Here is a 14283-nt window from a genome sequence, read left to right as displayed (position 1 = left end):
GAAGGGGGAAAAAAAAAATCAGTGTTAGGAAAACTGAACCAAACCAAACCAAAACATAAACCCAGACCTTTGCATCAAAAATAAATCACATCTGCTGAATTAAACAGCTCCAGCAACAAAATCCATTTTGCACCTCTATTTGGGCAGCTTAACAAGCTGGGATTTGGTTACACCTTCAGTGTAGCCTCCTACCTACTGCTGAACTCCCAGCGCTGCTCCTCAGCCCGAGTGCCTGACCCTTCTTCTCAGAGCAAACAAGCATCCTCTTAGTGCCTGGTTTAAAACTCCAAACCTCCTTGGGAAAAGCCCACAAGGAGGCAATTAACAAGTATTCATCTCTGCCAATAACCTCATTTTAATGGCTAGAAAAAGAAACAAATAAAAGGTAGTTCAGGAAAGCAGTAAAAGCAGTCTGCAGCGCTCAGCCTGATGCTGTGTGGAGTCTCAGCCTTCCTGTTTTATGGCTTGACACAGCCCCACAGCTCCCAGCCTTCCTGTTTTATGGCTTGACACAGCCCCACAGCTCCCAGCCTTCCTGTTTTATGGCTTGACACAGCCCCACAGCTCCCTTGCCTCCAGGAAATCCACCTGCACCCCACCAGCTCCTTCCAACAAGCAGCAATTAGCACTAGCTGAGGCTATGGAGCCAGCAGCCCTCCTACCCTCTCTCCCAGGTAGGAAACACTTTGTGTCCTCCTCAGGTTGGCACCTAAAAGCAGGTGATTTGTCTGGGAGGAGGTTGCCTGAGGACGTTTTGTCCCTGGATCCAGACACTCCAGCTCTGTGCACCGCAGGAGCCACCAAACAGCTGAGTTTAAAAGGCAGGGGAGCAGGCGGAGCCGGACACAGGAGGTGCCTCAGGGTCACCTGTCTGCCTGCCCTGGAACAGGCAGCATGATGCACCTTAGGTGGACCTTCTGGAATGCCACAGCTCACCAGTGACTGGTCAGAGGATGGTACCTTCTATAACAGCTGGCAGGGCCTCCAGTGCCCTCCTTTCTCTCTTTGTTCTCAGCATCTCCTGGGGTCTTAGCAGGGCCGCAGTGCGAACAAGACAGCACACAGCACATTTTACACCCTTTGCCATCAGTATTTGGGCTCCCTGCTGAGTTACTGGACTGTAATGGAGCCTTCTTCCCTCTTGCTCTAAGAGCTGGAGTTGTTCATTTTATCAGACAAACTTAGATGACCTCCATCCTCTTGCTGCAAAGTCACACTTGCAGGCTCCTCTCCGAGGGAATCCTGACTGCAGGAGCAAAGGTTGTGCCTTCTGTAAAATGCAGAGCTCTGCAGGAAGGCTGAGAATCAGCCTCACCTTGTGACTGGTGGAAAAGGCAGGTCTCAGCTGCCCCCCATGAGAACACCACCTTGCTTCTGCCCCAAGCAGCACCTTCAAACACCATCTCTAATCCTCCTCTGCACACAGACAGCAACTTCCCGATGGCAGCCAGGCCTCTGGAAAACTCTGATTATAGCTCCCAGCTGGCTAATGACAAGAAGGGTTTGTGGGATAAACACAGAGATTCACAGAATATCTACTCAGGAACCCACTTCCACACTAGTCCCCTCTTACTGTTCACCTGGCTGCCATTTATTGTCAGATTTGACAAGCAGGGAGGACAGAAGAGGAGGAGGAGGCTCAGTAAAGCAACCAGGGCAAAGACTTGCAACTGCTTTGAAGGGAAATCCTCCTCTTCAGCTCCCCTGGAAAAAGGGTTTCAGTCATCTGGAAGTCAAAACAGCATGGAGCAGGCTACAAGCAGCAGAGGAGGTTAAACCAAGGCTGGATCAAGAGCCCAAAGAGAGGAGAGATGGAGCTTGGGTGCACAAGGAGGAGGCAGAAATTTGCTTGCCTTCAGAAAGCAGATATAGATCTGAAGGCCAAAAATAACTACTGCTTGCTTCAAATCCTGCAGCTTGGGATTGCATTTTCATCTGCTGCCCTTCAGAAAGTAAACATAGCATTGAAGGACAAAATCACCACTGCCTGCTTCAACTCTTGCAGCTGGGATTATATACTTAAGGCCAAACCAGCTTATTTCCTCCACACGTGCCTGTAATGTGCATTATGAGCACAATGGGCACAGCAGTCACCTGGGGGGAGAAATCTGATCAGTGACAGGATTTCAACCTCTGTTTGGGAAAGCTGGCTGCAAGCAGCAAGCTGGCACAGGCAGCTCTACCATGAAAACAAAACAGGAGCCAGCAGTGTGCCCAAGTGGCCAAGAAAGCCAATGGCATCCTGGCTTGGATAGGGCAGGAATTGTCTCCCTGTACTTGGCACTGGTGAGGCCACACTTGGAGTGCTGTGTTCAGGTTTGGGTACAGCTCAATACAAGAGGGATGTGGAGGTGCTGGAGAGAGTGCAGAGGAAGCTGGAGAAGGGCCTGGAGAATGAGAGTCATAGAATGGTTTAGGTTGGAAGTGACCTCGAAGATCATCCAGTTCCAAGCCCTGCCATAGGCAGGGACACCTCCCAGTGTAATGATGAAGAGCAGCTAAGGGAACTGGGACTGTTTAGTGTGAGGAAGAGGAGGCTAATGGGAGATGTTACTGCTCTCTGTGACTACCTGAAAGGACAATGCAAAGAGGTAGTTGCTGGTCTCAGGTGTAATTAGTGACAGAACAAGAGGGAATGACCTCAAGTTGCAGCAGGGGAGGTTTAGGCTGGATATTAGGACATGTTCACCACTGCCACAGTGGTCAAGCATTGGCACAGGCTGCCCAGGGAGGTGATGGAGTCACCACCTCTGGATGTGTTTAAAGGTGGTTTAGATGTGGCACTTAGCAATATGGTTTAGTGCTGAATGTGGTAGGGTTAATGGTTGGACCTGATGGTCTCAAGGAGTGTGTAAGGACAAGAGAATAAACCTTAAGAGCAGCTGAAGGAGCTGGGGCTGTTTAGTGGGAAGAAGAGGAGGCTGAGGGGAGACCTCATTGCTCTCTGCAACTACCTGAAAAGACACTGTAGAGAGGTTGGTGCTTGATCTATCTTTAATTACCTGTGAGAAAAGACAAGGGGGAATAGTCCCAAGCTGCACCAGGGCAGGCAGAGGCTGGACATGAGGAAACCTCTTTTCCCCTGCAAGAGTGGTCAGGCACAGGCTGCCCAGGGAGGTGCTGGAGTCACCATCCCGGGGTGCGTTTAACGCTGGTTTGGATGCGGTGCTCGGGGGTACGGTTCACAGGTGAGCTTGGCAGAGCAGGGTTAATGGTTGGAGCCCATGGCCCAGCCGGAACCATTCTGTGCTTTCCGGACTGCAGCTGCCAGCAGAGGGCAGAGCAAGGTTTGGATGAGAGAGCGAACCCCAGAAAGCTGTCCCGGAGCTCGGTGAGCTCAGCTTAACCTCCTGCGCACTCAGCTTCATCCGCAGCCCTCCGCATGTCGCCAGCTCAGCCCCGCAGCCCTCAGCTCGAGCAGTGTGCCACAGCACAGGGTGCCCGCACGGGGTGCCCGCACGGGGTGCCAGCATGGGGCGCCCACACGGGGTGCCCGCACGGGGTACCCGCAGGGGGTGACAGCATGGGGCGCCTACACGGAGTGCCCGCACGGGGTGCCTGCACGGGGTGCCCGCACGGGGTGCATGCATGGGGTGCCTACACGGAGTGCCCGCACGGGGTGCATGCACGGGGTGCCTGCACGGGGTGCCAGCATGGGGTGCCTGCACGGGGTGCCTGCACGGGGTGCATGCATGGGGTGCCTGCACGGGGTGCCTGCACGGGGTGCCAGCATGGGGTGCCTGCACGGGGTGCCTGCACGGGGTGCCTGCACGGGGTGCCAGCATGGGGTGCCAGCATGGGGCGCCTACACGGGGTGCCCGCACGGGGTGCATGCATGGGGTGCCTGCACGGGGTGCATGCATGGGGTGCCAGCACGGGGTGCATGCATGGGGTGCCAGCACGGGGTGCCCGCACGGGGTGCCAGCATGGGGTGCCTGCACGGGGTGCCTGCACGGGGTGCCTGCACGGGGTGCCAGCATGGGGTGCCAGCATGGGGCGCCTACACGGGGTGCCCGCACGGGGTGCATGCATGGGGTGCCTGCACGGGGTGCATGCATGGGGTGCCAGCACGGGGTGTCCGCACGGGGTGCCAGCACGGGGTGCATGCATGGGGTGCCTGCACGGGGTGCCCGCACGGGGTGCATGCATGGGGTGCCAGCACGGGGTGTCCGCACGGGGTGCCCGCACGGGGTGCCCGCACGGGGTGCATGCATGGGGTGCCAGCACGGGGTGCCCGCACGGGGTGCCCGCACGGGGTGCATGCATGGGGTGCCTGCACGGGATGCATGCACGGGGTGCCCGCACGGGGTGCATGCATGGGGTGCCCGCACGGGGTGCATGCATGGGGTGCCAGCACGGGGTGCATGCATGGGGTGCCAGCACGGGGTGCATGCATGGGGTGCCTGCACGGGATGCATGCACGGGGTGCCCGCACGGGGTGCATGCATGGGGTGCCAGCACGGGGTGTCCGCACGGGGTGCCCGCACGGGGTGCCCGCACGGGGTGCATGCATGGGGTGCCAGCACGGGGTGCCCGCACGGGGTGCCCGCATGGGGTGCCAGCACGGGGTGCCCGCACGGGGTGCCCGCACGGGGTGGTTGTGCCTTCTGCCAGGGCAGGGACTGCAGAGACACTGCTATGAAGTCGGACTTGCCGAAGACCAAGGACACTCCAAACTAACCACGGCATCAAGGATTTCACTGGAGGGACACACACACATTGCTGCTGCTTCTGCTCCATCTCCATGGCCTGCCCAAAAGCTCCCCCCCTGTCAAAGGCTTTCATCTCATCATCAGGTTCCCAGAAGCACAGAACGTTAGAGGTTGGAAGAGACCTCCAGGGGTCATCCACTCCAAACCCCCTGCCAGAGCACCCAGAGCAGGGCAGGCAGGCACACAGCCAGGGGAGGTTTGCGCTGTCTGCAGAGAAGGAGACTCCACAGCCTCTCTGGGCAGCCTGCTCCAGGCCTCTGCCACCCTCACAGCCAAAAAGCTTCCCCTCCTCTTGCCCTGCCACCTCCTCTGCCCCAGCTTGCCCCCAGTGCCCCTTGTGCTGCCCTGGGCCAGCCCTGAGCAGAGCCTGCCTGCCTCCTGCCCACACTGCCCTGCACAGCTTGGGCACAGCACTGAGGGCAGCCCTCAGGCTGCTCTGCTGCCAGCTGCCAGCCCCAGCTCCCTCAGCCTGGCCCCACAGGAGATGTTCCCTACCCGCAGAGCTCTGTGCCACTGTCAAGCAGTTCCCTGAGGCCCTTCTTGACCTGAGGCCCCCAGAAACGAACACAACATTCCAGATGCTGCTTCAGCAGAGTGGAGAGGCAGAAGGACCTCTCTCCACCTACCAATCACAGCCCTTCTAATCCAGCCCAGGATTCCTTGAGATTGTGCCTAATTTTCCAACTGGAGAGGGTCAGCTGCTCCTCAGGGTCTCTGTTACAACCTCTCATGAAGAAAAAGTGCCAGAGCTTCAAGCAAGCTCAAATGTCAGCAGCAGTCCTGCAGCAGGAACCTACCAGCTCATGCTGAGGGACTCTGCCAAGACTTTACTTGGATAAAGAACTACTCCAAGAAGCCAAAGTTGATGTGATAATCACTGCTTCAACCTTACTCATCACAGAGTGATGAAACAGTGCCAGAACATGTCCACACACACTCTGCTCCACATACCACTTGCATAAGGCTCTTTGTGGCTGCTCAGGACCGAGAAGAAAGTTGTCCTGTCCTGTCCTGATGAGACACAAGGCAAGGTTTGTCTTTTGAAATCCACATCCTGTTTCTGGTTGACAAAACAAGAGTTGCAGCAGGACAAGCAGGCTGCTGGAAGCTGAGAGCACATTTCAGAAGAACAAACAGGCTGCTGGGACACCTCCTCTCCTGAAACTTGCACCTGAGTAACCCCAGCAGTTCAAGTGTCCATTTCTTCTCTCCTACTTTGCTGCTGAACCCACACACACTTCTGTCCTCTCTAACATCCCATGGCTATTCTTTTTGCCACGTGTTTGTAGACAGCAGATATCACAGCCCTTGACAGTAAGCATCCCAACACAGAAGGAAAGTCACCTGGAGACCCAAGCCCAGCTCTACATAACAGTGTTCCACCTTTGGCCACCCTGCATGACCACGTTCAACACGATTACACCTTGGCCCTTTCTACATGACACCATCCAACATTACCAGACCTCTACTACAGTACTGTCATCTGTCTTGACCTTGCTGTGTTGATGGATGCAGTTTGGTCAGTGGGTGGCCTTGCCAAGGATGTGGTGAGCTGCCCAGCCCTGCCTGAGACACCTCTGCACTGAAACTCATTCTTCTGTCAGCAAACTCTGTTGTTTCAAATACAGAATCACAGAATGCTTTAGGTTGGAAGGGACCTCAAAGATCATCTAGTTCCAACCCCCTGCCATAATGTAATAGAATCATAGAATCAAGCAGGTTGGAAGAGAGCTCCAAGCTCCCCCAGCCCAACCTAGCACCCAGCCCTGCCCAACCAACCAGACCATGGCACTAAGTGCCCCAGCCAGGCTTGGCTGCAACACCTCCAGGCACAGCCACTCCACCACCTCCCTGGGCAGCCCATTCCAGTGCCAATCACTCTCTCTGACAACAACTTCCTAACAACATCCAGCCTAGACCTGCCCTGGCACAGCTTGAGACTCTGTCCCCTTCTTCTGCTGCTGGCTGCCTGGCAGCAGAGCCCAACCCCACCTGGCTACAGCCTCCCTGCAGGTAGTTGTAATCTCACTCTGGAAGCCCAAGGTTCTGCTCCCTGAACCCTGCTTTTTCTCCCTTGGGACAATAAAGAACAGACTTTTGCACCTGCTATGGCTTCCCTCCAGGTCTTTTCCAGTTATTGACTATACACTGGGGTGGGGCAGGGTGGGAGGGTATAAAATTTTGTCTCTGGTGTCCCCATCATAAGAAGGGCACAGAGCAGCTGGAGAGAGTCCAGAAGAGACCACAAAAGCAATCCAAGGGCTGGAGTAGGTCTGCTGTGAGGACAGGATGAGGGAGATGGAGGTGTGCAGCCTGGAGAGGAGAAGGCCCCAGGAGGACCTCAGAGCTGCCTGCCAATCACAGCATCACAGAATGTCAGGGGCTGGAAGGGATCTCCACAGCTCAGCCAGTCCAACTCCCCTGCCAGAGCAGAAGCACCTAGAGCAGGCCACACAGGTGGCCATGGTGCCATGGTCTGGTTGATTGGCTAGGGCTGGGTGCTAGGTTGGACTGGATGATGTTGGAGGTCTCTTCCAGTCTCAAGTTGTGCCAGGGGAAGTATAGGCTGGATGATAGGAGGAAGTTCTTCACAGAGAGAGTGATTGGCATTGGAATGGGCTGCCCAGGGAGGTGGTGGAGTCACCATCCCTGGAGGCGTTGAAGCAAAGCCTGGATGAGGCACTTAGTGCCATGGTCTGGTTGACTGGATAGGGCTGGGTGCTAGGTTGGACTGGCTGAGCTTGGAGCTCTCTTCCAACCTGGCTGATTCTATGATTTTATCTGAAGTAAGCAGACAGCTTACCTGTTGTGAGAACTCAGCAGAGTTAGAGTGAGTGAAGCAGAGCTCCTTTCTTTATGCTTCAGTGTCACTGGCTCTGTGACCCAAGTGATGCTCCTGGGCAGCAGGCAGTCATGCTGCCTCCCCCTGCAAGCCAGACATCCCTCCAGCCCATCATTCCAGCAGCCAGGACCCCTCCTTACTGTTCTGCTTCTCAGCAAAACAGAAAGTTGGGACTATCTTGCCAGCAAGGCAGTAGCCTGGAGCGTGCATCGAGCTGCTTAGCTGGAGGCACCCAAGCACACTACTTAAGTCCATTATTCTGCTGCCAGAGCTCCTTTAGTCCAAAAGGGATCTCTAAAGCACTGAGACACAGTAGCTGCCAATCTCCAGCCACAGGTAATGTGGGGTCACAGGACAGAACTTTGGAGGGAGGCCTGACAGTGTCTGCACAACGTATCTTAATCATAGAATCAGGCAGGTTGGAAGAGAGCTCCAAGCTCATCCAGCCCAACCTAGCACCCAGCCCTATCCAGTCAACCAGACCATGGCACTAAGTGCCTCAGCCAGTCTTTTCTTGAAGACCTCAAGGGATGGTTCCTCCACCACCTCCCTGGGCAGCCCATTCCAACGGGAAATCACTCTCTCTGTGAAGAACTTCCTCTTCTTCTTCTCTGGTCTCAGCCTGCAGGGCTGGAGGGCAAAGCAGATGGCCATGAACCTCCACAGTAGAGCAACTGCTTGCAAATGAGCCAACTGCTAGAGACAAAAATAAGTCCTGGAATCAAATTCTTAATTAACCTCCATGTCAAAGCACCCATATAAAACAGGGTGACATGCCAAAACCACAGCTTGCTTCTGAAGCAGCTTCAGCCAGAGAACGTTTTTCTGGAGCCTGGAGTAAAAATGACAACAGAGATTCAAAGAGTCATAGAATGGTTTAGGTTGGAAGGCATCTTAAAGGTCATCCAGTTCTAACCCCCCCTGCCATGGGCAGGGACACCTTTCACTAGCCCAGGTTGCTTAGGACCTCATCCAATTTAGCCTTCCAACACCTCCAGGGAGGGAGCATTCAGGACCTCCCTGGGTAACCTGTGCCAGTGTCTCACCATCCTCTCTTGAAAGAAGGGACCATAAGGATCACAAACTAGAAGCACAGAATCAGTCAGGGTTGGAAGGGACTATAAGGATCACAAACTAGAAGCATAGAATCAGTCAGGGTTGGAAGGGACCATAAGGATCACAAACTAGAAGCACAGAATCAGTCAGGGTTGGAAGGGACCATAAGGATCACAAACTGGAAGCACAGAATCAGTCAGGGTTGGAAGGGACCATAAGGATCACAAACTAGAAGCATAGAATCAGTCAGGGCTGGAAGGGATCACAAGGATCACAAACTAGAAGTATAGAATCACTCAGGGCTGGAAGGGATCACAAGGATCACAAACTAGAAGCACAATATCAGTCAGGGCTGGAAGGGACCATAAGGATCACAAACTAGAAGCATAGAATCAGTCAGGGCTGGAAGGGATCACAAGGACCACAAACTAGAAGTATAGAATCACTCAGGGCTGGAAGGGATCACAAGGATCACAAACTAGAAGTATAGAATCACTCAGGGCTGGAAGGGATCACAAGGATCACAAACTAGAAGTATAGAATCACTCAGGGCTGGAGGGGACCATAAGGATCACAAACTAGAAGCACAGAATCAGTCAGGGCTGGAAGGGGACACAAAGATCATCCAGTTCCAACCCCCCTTCCATGCCCAGGGACACCCTACCCTAGAGCAGGCTGCACACAGCCTCAGCCAGCCTGGCCTCAAACACCTCCAGCCATGGGGCCTCAAGCACCTCCCTGGTTGTTTCTGGGTGTCTCAGGAAAGAACCTGCTGCACTGATTCTGAAAGCACCTAATTAATTACCCAACATTTAGGCTGCCAAAAAGGCAGGGACAAGATACCAAACGAGGACTTGAAAAGCAGCTTTGCCCAGCCTCGAGACATTAAACTGCCAAGACAAAGTGATGAACGTTAATGGGAGAATAATGTTCAGTGGTTATTTGTGTGTGTGTGTGTGTGTGTGGAAACCCAGAGTAAGACACTCTGAGTGCTTGCAGCTGAACAAACCAGCACTGTTCAGCTGAAAAAGAAGTGGATGATAAGAGGGGAGCAGGGAGGTATTTGAGTGGAACATAACAAGCTCCAAAAAGGAAACAAAGAGAATTCCTGGCACCGGCAAACAGTAGCAGGATTGTCCTAAGGTCGCAGGATGATTGCTGAGTTCACACTCACAAACCTTCCCTTGGGGGAGATGCCACGTGGGATACATCCAACCTAATCACACAGGCAGGTTTAGTTGACCCCCCCCCACCCCTGGCATGCAGGTTTGTTTAATGCTATGACATAATCTGGTGAGGCACAGGGTGGGTGTGTGTGCTGGAAGGAAAATGACAGCTCCTGGGTAGAGAGATGAATGCATGGTGAAGCCTAAGGACCCAAGGCCATGCAGGCTTGGCAGGCAATGCTTTGTTCTAACTGATTCTAGAAACACTTGAAGGGTGATTGTGCAGTTAAATTAGCTACTTACAACACAAGGGGATTGCACATTTTGGAGTTAGCTTCATTTCTTCTCGTATGTGTTTAGGCTTCTGAGGTCTACAATCAGCCAGTACATGGGTCAGGAGATAGTTTCCATCTGAAACTGACTCTTTCATTTGCTCTTGGTCTCAGGTTGTACTGAGGGAAGTATAGGCTGGGTGTTAGGAGGAAGTTGTTGGCACAGAGAGTGACTGGCACTGGAATGGGCTGCCCAGGGAGGTGGTGGAGTCAGCATCCCTGGAGGTGTTGAAGCAAAGACTGGATGAGGCACTTGGTGCCATGGTCTGGGTAACTGGATAGAACTGGGTGCTAGGTTGACCTGGATGATCTTGGAGGTCTCTTCCAACCTGTTTGATTCTGTGATTCTGCCTTCTCCTCCTTTTCTGCTGTGTGGCAGTTCTGGGTTTAATAAACATTTCTTTGCAGAAAACTTAGACTCATAGAATAGAATCAGTTGGGGTTGGAAGAATCTTCCTGCTATTGATCTTCTTGCCAAAGAAGCCCCTGGATGTCAGGAGGAACAGCTAGAGGAGCACAGGTAGAATCATAAAATCAGTCAGGGTTGGAAGGGACCACAAGGATCAGCCAGTGCCAACCCCCTGCCATGCCCAGGGACACCCTACCCTAGAGTAGGCTGCACACAGCCTCAGCCAGCCTGGCCTCAAACACCTCCAGCCATGGGGCCTCAACCACCTCCCTGGGCAACCCCTGCCAGGCTCTCACCACTCTCCTGCTCAACAACTTCCTCCTCACCTCCAGCCTCACTCTCCCCACCTCCACCTTTGCTCCATTCTCCCCCACTCCTGACACTCCCTCACAGCCTCAAAAGTCCCTCCCCAGCTTTTTTGTAGCCCCCTTCAGATGCTGCAAGGCCACAAGAAGGTCCCCTGGGAGCCTCCTCTGCTCCAGCCTGCACAGCCCCAACTCTTTCAGGCTGTGCTCACAGCAGAGCTGCTGCAGCCCTCTCAGCATCCAACTTAAGCTGAGAGAAGAGCAAACTGTTCTGCTCTGCAGTGCACATCCCAGACCAGCAGCCATAAGGAGTGAGAAGCAATCAGAGGAAAGCCAACATCAGACACCTACAGAGTAATATTTTGATTTCCACACTCTAAACATGCCTGCCTTGTACTATACTCCTCTTGCTCCTCTTTAAGTTCTAGGATGCAATGGGCATTGCTATTTTCCCAGGCTCCAGGCTGGGGTGCCAGTGAGAGTTACCAGGTTGTGAGTGCTCAATCAGAAGCATTTTCACTCTGCCACCTTATTAGCTAAGTCTTAATGGGAAGGGCAACTCAAGCATACTGCTGAAGTCTGCTAAAGGGCAGGCTTCATGGAATGGTCTGGGTTGGAGGAGATCTCCAAAGGTCATCCAGTCCAACCCCTCTGCAGTCAGCAAAGACATCCTCTAGCAGAGCAGGCTGCTCACAGCCTTGCCCAGCCTGATCTTGAAGATCTCCAGGGGTGGGGACTCAAGTCTCTGGGCAACCTGTTGCAGTGTTTCAGCAGCCTCCTGGCGCAGAACTTGTTCCTCATATCCAACCAAGCTCAATCTGCTCTGCTCTCATCTCAAACCATTGCCATCGTCCTGTCCCTGCTGGCCTTTGGAGCAATCCCTCTGCAGCCTGCTTGGAAGCCCTTCAGCTCCTGGCAGGCTGCTCTTAGGCCTGCCTGGAGCCTTCTCTTCTCCAGGCTGAACACCCTCAGCCTGTCCTCACAGCAGAGGTGTTGCAGCTCCCTGATCATTTTCGACCACTTCCACCCCATGTAATCCATCAGAGCCCCCTGCCTATTAAACCCCAAAGCTCAGCAAAAGCAAGGTGATGTCTCTGAAAGCTGAATTCAAGAAGCTTCACCAAAACAAAACCAAGATGCCATACATGCCTGCAACACAATACAGTCAGTTCTGAACCTGATAAAGGTAGGCCTAGGAGGAAACTGCCCAAGTTTCAGCTTGAAAATAGGAAATAGCCAAGATGAAGCTGAAACAGGCTTGTTTTGCAAAGACCTCTAATTATTAATACCATGGAGACTCAGCCAGATGAGACATAATATTCTGTATAGCACAGCTGAGAAAAGCAACAGGGAAACGAAACTGATTGTTCTTTCCAGCTCTGCTAAAAGCTATTTGCAGAAATCATTCTGCAGGAGTTTGGGAAAACTCAGAGATAAAAAGAAGAATTCCTTACAATTTGGCTTCCAGCAGTCCCTGCAGCAGGCTGAAGCCACAGTGATTCCTTTCCCATATTGAGGAGGAGCTCTCAAGGATGGCTTTGACAACTAATTAGGTAGACATCATCATCTCACAGACAACATTTCTAAGCACTCTTTGAAGAGATCATATCTGTTACCCTTCTCTCTGAAATATGAAGTCTGTGTATATAGGCCACTCTCAAATCCCTTCTGACAAAGACATCTCCAGCTGGAGAGCTTCCTTAGAATCACAGAATCAGGCAGGTTGGAAGAGAGCTCCAAGCTCCCCCAGCCCAACCTAGCACCCAGCCCTGCCCAACCAACCAGACCATGGCACTAAGTGCCCCAGCCAGGCTTGGCTGCAACACCTCCAGCCACAGCCACTCCACCACCTCCCTGGGCAGCCCATTCCAATGCCAATCACTCTCTCTGCCAACAACTTCCTAACAACATCCAGCCTAGACCTGCCCTGGCACAGCTTGAGGCTGTGTCCCCTTCTTCTGCTGCTGGGTGCCTGGCAGCAGAGCCCAACCCCACCTGGCTACAGCCTCCCTGCAGGCAGCTGCAGGCAGCAATCAGCTCTGCCCTAAGCCTCCTCTGCTGCAGGCTGCACCCCCCCAGCTCCCTCAGCCTCTCCTCACAGGGCTGTGCTCCAGGCCCCTCCCCAGCCTTGCTGCCCTGCTCCAAACACCTTCCAGCACCTCAGCAGCTCTCTGCAATGGAGGAGCCCAGAACTGGACACAGCACTCCATGGGTGGCCTGAGCAGTGCTGAGCACAGGGGTGGGCACAAGAACCTCCCTTGTCCTGCTGCCCACACTGCTCCTCAGCCAGCCCAGGATGCCACTGGCTCTGCTGCCCACCTGGGCACACTGCTGGCTCACCTACAGCTCTTATCTACCAACATTTCCAGGTCCCTTCCTGCCTGGCTGCTTCTTCTCACTGGAGGTAGATGAAACCTTTCCCTAAAAGATAGACAGCACTTAACTCTGTGGAAAACAATCAATAAGTTGGTTATTGGAACTTATGCAGAGTTGACTTCTACCAAAGAATCAGCAAGTAGGAACTGGAAATATTGTCCTTCTAGGCAAAAAAATATCTGTATTGGACCCAGCTGGCACAGTTCAGGTGGAATTTGTGTCCATTCTATCAAAAGCCAAAGGCAGGATTAGCTCTTAGGTTGTCTCAGCTATTTCTGACTGATTTATGGGATTAAAAGTCAACAGCAAGAACTAGAACAGGATTTTATGCATGCCTGTATGCTCTGGTAAAACCTCACCTGGAGTGTCACACCCAGCTCTGGGGCCCTCAACACAGGATGGAGCTGGTGCAGGGGAGGGCCATGAAGATGGTCAGGGGGCAGGAACACCTCTGCTGTGAGGACAGGCTGAGGGAGCTGGGGGTGTTCAAGTCTAGACAAGGCTCCAGGCAGACCTAAGAGCAGCCTGCCAGGAGCTGCAGGGGCTGCAAGCAGGCTGCAGAGTGACTGTTTGCAAAGGCCTGCAGGGACAGGATGAGGGCAATGGATTGAGATGAGAGCAGAGCAGACTGAGACTGGATGTGAGGAACAAGTTCTGTACTAGGAGACTGCTGCCACACTGCAACAGGTTGCCCAGGGAAGGAGTTGAGGCCACATTCCAGGAGACATTCAAGGTGAGGCTTAGTAAGACCCTTAGCAAGCTGCTCCAGTGGAGGATGTCCCTGCTCAGTGCCTGGTGGGGGCGTTGGGCTGGATGACCTTCCAAGGTCCCTTCCAACCCAACCCATTCTATGCTAATTGCTTTCCATATTTACCCTGAAGAAGCATATCAGCATCTTCTTTCACCTGATTGATTTGGCAATCTTGAGCACCAAAGTGTACAATGCACACATTCAGTGCCATGTTCTTCACTGAGGAACTCAGAAAATGGGAACTTGTATTTTTGCATGAAGTTAGCCCAGAAATACTAGCTGAAAACATTACATGCCTGTTAGTAATCAGTACCAAGAGCCTGACATGCCTGTT

The 14283-nt window shown here is 53.4% G+C and overlaps 1 protein-coding gene across 8 annotated transcripts in view; it reads right to left on the bottom strand.

Annotated features, from left to right (window-relative positions):
- The window catches only part of MAP7D2 (MAP7 domain containing 2), a 100385-nt gene that overhangs the window by 48612 nt on the left and 37490 nt on the right, over window positions 1-14283 (bottom strand). The gene's annotated exons all lie outside the window — the stretch shown is intronic.

Source organism: Pogoniulus pusillus, chromosome 12 (genome assembly GCF_015220805.1).
Source record: "Pogoniulus pusillus isolate bPogPus1 chromosome 12, bPogPus1.pri, whole genome shotgun sequence".
Taxonomy (NCBI): domain Eukaryota; kingdom Metazoa; phylum Chordata; class Aves; order Piciformes; family Lybiidae; genus Pogoniulus; species Pogoniulus pusillus.
Note: the sequence above shows the minus strand (reverse complement) of the source record. Positions and strands in the feature narration are given on the sequence as shown.